Consider the following 5,890-nt stretch of genomic DNA (forward strand, 5'->3'; position numbering starts at 1 on the left):
GTCAGCAGCGTGAACGAACGCGTTGAGCACGTGTGTTGGCAAGACCAGGGGTCTTACAAGCTCAAATACACAGTACACAGTGCAGTGTCACCTGGCTTTATGCTTAATTACAGACATACTATTTTATCAGTTGATTTGTTTTCACCACGTAACGCCCGCTGTTTTACGTCCTTCTTCGTTACTGAGCAATGTATCACTTTTGGTTCTGACGCCGGAACTCTTCCTTTCCTATATCTTTACTACTTTTTATCTATATAAATGATGAACTATTGGTTTTGCCATTTAACAATTTTATAATAACTGTGGAAGTATTAGAGGCATCGGATCCCACCTAATGTGTCACCCGCCTATACGTTTTACATGAACCTCTCAAGACTCGATCGATCTGTTTACAAAGAGAAAGCAGAATATCTCTTCCTTTGCCGTTGACCAACAACGACCTAGGGAGTTCGACGCTCTTGCGGCCCAGGCTCTTCCATGGCTCGCGGTAGTTTCTCAGTATTCGTTTTATTCCTTGCCCACTTGCCGCTACGTCGGACTTTCGTGGTGATCGTCGGGCAACGTCTTCCACGTTATCTGCAACATAAATAAACTTTCTTCCCACAGTATTTCTGAAAACCCAAAAACAAACTTAAGGAACATAATAATAATACACTCCTGGAAATTGAAATAAGAACACCGTGAATTCATTGTCCCTGGAAGGGGAAACTTTATTGACACATTCCTGGGGTCAGATACATCACATGATCACACTGACAGAACCACAGGCACATAGACACAGGCAACAGAGCATGCACAATGTCGGCACTAGTACAGTGTATATCCACCTTTCGCAGCAATGCAGGCTGCTATTCTCCCATGGAGACGATCGTAGAGATGCTGGATGTAGTCCTGTGGAACGGCTTGCCATGGCATTTCCACCTGGCGCCTCAGTTGGACCAGCGTTCGTGCTGGACGTGCAGACCGCGTGAGACGACGCTTCATCCAGTCCCAAACATGCTCAATGGGGGACAGATCCGGAGATCTTGCTGGCCAGGGTAGTTGACTTACACCTTCTAGAGCACGTTGGGTGGCACGGGATACATGCGGACGTGCATTGTCCTGTTGGAACAGCAAGTTCCCTTGCCGGTCTAGGAATGGTAGAACGATGGGTTCGATGACGGTTTGGATGTACCGTGCACTATTCAGTGTCCCCTCGACGATCACCAGTGGTGTACGGCCAGTGTAGGAGATCGCTCCCCACACCATGATGCCGGGTGTTGGCCCTGTGTGCCTCGGTCGTATGCAGTCCTGATTGTGGCGCTCACCTGCACGGCGCCAAACACGCATACGACCATCATTGGCACCAAGGCAGAAGCAAATCTCATCGCTGAAGACGACACGTCTCCATTCGTCCCTCCATTCACGTCTGTCGCGACACCACTGGAGGCGGGCTGCACAAGGTTGCGGCGTGAGCGGAAGACGGCCTAACGGTGTGCGGGACCGTAGCCCAGCTTCATGGAGACGGTTGCGAATGGTCCTCGCCGATACCCCAGGAGCAACAGTGTCCCTAATTTGCTGGGAAGTGGCGGTGCGGTCCCCTACGGCACTGCGTAGGATCCTACGGTCTTGGCGTGCATCCGTGCGTCGCTGCGGTCCGGTCCCAGGTCGACGGGCACGTGACCTTCCGCCGACCACTGGCGACAACATCGATGTACTGTGGAGACCTCACGCCCCACGTGTTGAGCAATTCGGCGGTACGTCCACCCGGCCTCACGCATGCCCACTATACGCCCTCGCTCAAAGTCCGTCAACTGCACATACGGTTCACGTCCACGCTGTCGCGGCATGCTACCAGTGTTAAAGACTGCGATGGAGCTCCGTATGCCACGGCAAACTGGCTGACACTGACGGCGGCGGTGCACAAATGCTGCGCAGCTAGCGCCATTCGACGGCCAACACCGCGGTTTCTGGTGTGTCCGCTGTGCCGTGCGTGTGATCATTGCTTGTACAGCCCTCTCGCAGTGTCCGGAGCAAGTATGGTGGGTCTGACACACCGGTGTCAATGTGTTCTTTTTTTCATTTCCAGGAGTGTAACTGTATGAAACTTCCTGGCAGATTAAAACTGTGTGCCCGACGGAGACTCGAACTCGGGACCTTTGCCTTTCGCGGGCAGGTTCTTTACCATCTTTTCTTTTTTTTAAATTTTTTTTTTAATCTCATTTTGTTCGCTTTTGTTCGTTGCATCTGCTCGGGGCGGACGTCGTAAGACATCCATTGAAGTTCGTTGTTGATCGATTAACTCAGTTTTTTTTTATTACAGAGGGCACGTAACCCTCTGACCGAACACGCTGAGCTACCGTGCCGGCAACCATCTGAGCTACCGAAGCACGACTCACGCCCGGTACTCACAGCTTTACTTCTGCCAGTATCTCGTCTCCTACCTTCCAAACTTTACAGAAGCTCTCCTGCGAACCTTGCAGAACGAGCACTCCTGAAAGAAAGGATATAGCGGAGACATGGCTTAGCCACAGCCTGGGGGATGTTTCCAGAATGAGATATTCTGGAATAATAACTGTTCTTACCATTATTCGTGTAAGTCTTGGTCGATTGTATGAGGGGTGGGACAGGCCTAAGCCTTGTGACACCAAACAGACATACAGGCTAGTTTCTATGTAGCGGCTATCTACTTTCATGGAGGAGATCATTCACGTTGGCAGCACAGTTTGGACTGTAAAGGCAGGACGCACGGTCACCAGAGCTCACGAGTGTCCTGTGTGAAACCGAGAACCCCTTCGCAAACTATGGACTTACAAGGCAAATGATGCCGTCACACATGTGAGACGGGTTTGTCTAACAGTTGTTGATTGCTAAATCGAGTCAAAGTATAATGGTTTGTGTAGCGATTGAGACCCTTTTACTCATCAGCACCGAAAACCCAACAGTGTGCTCTGTCTGCATTCCCTTTTATCATGAACATGCATAACACACTTAAGACGCAGCAGTCTCAGGCCACGAAGGAGTGTATGCCTTAAATGGTGAGTACAAATGTCTTTGCAATCCAAATGAACCGAAGTGGAGTATGGAAGAAGCATTCAGTGGGCTGTAAAGTAAATTTTTGATTTACTCGAGAAGATTGTACTACAGTATTGTCTATGTTTCACGTAAGATTTCACTGCAGACTTTGACATACAGGAAAACAAAAATATGCAACAGAAGAATGATATCAGGCCGTTCCAGGTTTTGCTGCTGTAAATTTTCGAATTTGTGGACAACTGTTGTTAGTTATTACGACTTCGTCGTCGTAGATTACCGGTTACACAACAAACTTAACTGCACCTCCTAGCCAATTATTATAGATTTAGGATGCAATTTACACCGACAGCAAAAAAGTCACGGGATACCTCTTAATATCGTGTCGGACCTCATTTTTCCCTGCGTGTGGCATGGACTCAACAATTCGGTGGAAGCATCCTACAGAAATATTTATGCATGCTCCCCGTATAGCCGTTCATAACTGCTATAGCGTTGGCGGTGCTGGATTTTGTGCATGAAATCAACTCTCCATTACGTCCCATTAATGTTCAATGGGATTCATGTCTGGCGATCTGGGTAGCCAAATCATTCGCTCAAAGTTTCCACAATGTTCCTCAAACATATCACCAAAAATTGTGGCCCAGTAACAAAAAGCACTGTAGTCCATAAAAATACCACTGTTGCTCACTGGAAATGGTTCCCAAGTGGCCGAGCGAAACCGATTCCAATCAATGATCGGTTCACTTATATAGAGTAAATGGTCCATTTCATATAAACACGGCCCACAACATTATGAAGTCACCACCAGCTTGCACGTTACCTTCTTGACAACTTGAAATCTATCATCAGCTTTTGCCAAATGAAATCAGAACTCATCTCACCAGGAACCAGGGTCCAACCAATATGTACACCAAACGAAACGGTCACGAGCCCAGGAGAGCATCTGCAGGCGTTGTCGCACTGTTAGCGAAGTCACTCGAGTCAGTCGTCTGCTCCACAGCGTATTAACGCCAAATTTCACGGCACTGTGTTCACGGATACGTCGACTCACGTCCCTCATTGACTTCTGCAGTTTTTTCACGAGGTGCTACTGGTCTGTTAGCACTCACAACGCTATGAAAACGTCACTGATCTCGGTCGTTAAGTGAAAGCCGTCGGCCACTGCGTTGTCCTTCGTGAAAAGTAACGCCTGAAATTTGGTGTTCTTAGCACACTCTTGATTCTATGGATCTCGGAATATTGAACACTCTAAGGATTACCGAAAAAGTATTAATTCAGGTCGTGAAACCGAAACCACGTCGGAAACCTTTACACGTGAATCACCTGACTACAAATGACAGCTCTGCCAATTCACTGCCCTTTTGTACCTTGTGTACGCGACACTATAGTCATTTGTTATGTGCATAAGCTGTCCTGTGACTTTCGTCACTCATCGTGTTTTGCAATAAGATAACAGAGTCTAATTCCATCTGACGTTACTGAATTTATATTTCGCTTAACATTTCGCTGTGAATACTTTCATGAATCTGACGACTGTTTTGTAAACAAAGTTCTTCAGCAACCCAAGGTGGTAACATAATATTTTCAAATAATTTTTGTAAATTCTGAAAAACACTGCAGTACATAATAACTGAACGCCGTCATTTAAAAATGTAATACGAAAATAGATCAAACGTCTGTTACAGGGCTGGTTAGACGTGAAAGTCTTAAACGTGCAGCAAGGAACAAGTGTCTCCCCTGAGACTCTCTTGTGACAGAGCACATAGTTGCACTCCGTCATCAGGCCATAAGTTGGACATCGGGACCATCCAACCGCCATGTCATCCTCAGCTGAGGATGCGGATAGCACACCGTGTAGTCAGCACACCGCTCTCCCGGTCGTTACGATCGTTTTCTTTGACCGGAGCTGCTACTATTAGGTCGAGTAGCTCCTCAATTGGCATCACGAGGCTGAGTGCACCCCGAAAAATGTCAACAGCGCATGGCGGCCCGGATGGTCACCCATCCAAGTGCCGGCCACGCCCGACAGCGCTTAACTTCGGTTATCTGACGGGAACCGGTGCATCCACTGCGGCAAGGCCGTTGCCACAGAGCACATAGGCCTCATATTAAATGGCACTGGGTGACCTTCTCCCACCCCTACCCATCCTCCCAACGTTATGGAGGAACCGATTCGCCGTGAGTCCAGCAGCCCTCTCAACAAGTAACTCATGCAACTTATGTGGATCATGATACTCTTTCTCAGAAAAACTCAAGTTTCATAGAATTGGAGGCTTTACAGCTAGCTGGTTTGAATCGCACTTGACAAACAGAATGCAGAAGTTTGTGCTGAATAGTTCAGACAATATAGGAAGGATAAAAGGCTGTAGTGGCTGGGGTGAAATCAGAGAGAGAGCCCACATGGTTCAATTTGTTAGTCCACTCCTATCCCTTATCTACATCTACATGGATACTCTGCAAATCACTTTCTAGTGCCTGGCTGAGGGTTCATGGAACCACCTTCACAATTCTCTATTATTGAAATCTCGTATAGCGAGCGGAAAGAATGAACACCTATATCTTTCCGTACGAGCTATGATTTCGCTTATTTTATCATGGTGACCGTTCCTCCCTATGTAGGTCGGTGTCAACAAAATATTTTCACATTCGTAGGAAAATGACGATGATTGGAATTTCGTGAGAAGATTCCGTCGAAACGAAAAACTCCTTTCTTTTAATGATTTCCAGCCCAAATCTGTATCATTTCTGTGATACTCTCTGCCATATTTGGCGATAATACAAAACGTGCGGCCTCTCTTTGAACTTCTTTTTCGATGTACTCCGTCAGACCTATCTGGTAAGGATCCCACACCGCGCAGCAGTACTCTAAAAGAGG

The 5,890-nt window shown here is 47.3% G+C and overlaps 1 pseudogene; it reads right to left on the reverse strand.

The window, feature by feature from the left end:
- Positions 1-4,984: 4,984 nt before the first annotated feature.
- On the reverse strand, positions 4,985-5,102 carry LOC126163257 (5S ribosomal RNA; annotated as a pseudogene).
- Between the last annotated feature and the right edge of the window lie 788 nt (positions 5,103-5,890).

This window comes from Schistocerca cancellata, chromosome 2 (assembly GCF_023864275.1).
Source record: "Schistocerca cancellata isolate TAMUIC-IGC-003103 chromosome 2, iqSchCanc2.1, whole genome shotgun sequence".
Classification (NCBI taxonomy): domain Eukaryota; kingdom Metazoa; phylum Arthropoda; class Insecta; order Orthoptera; family Acrididae; genus Schistocerca; species Schistocerca cancellata.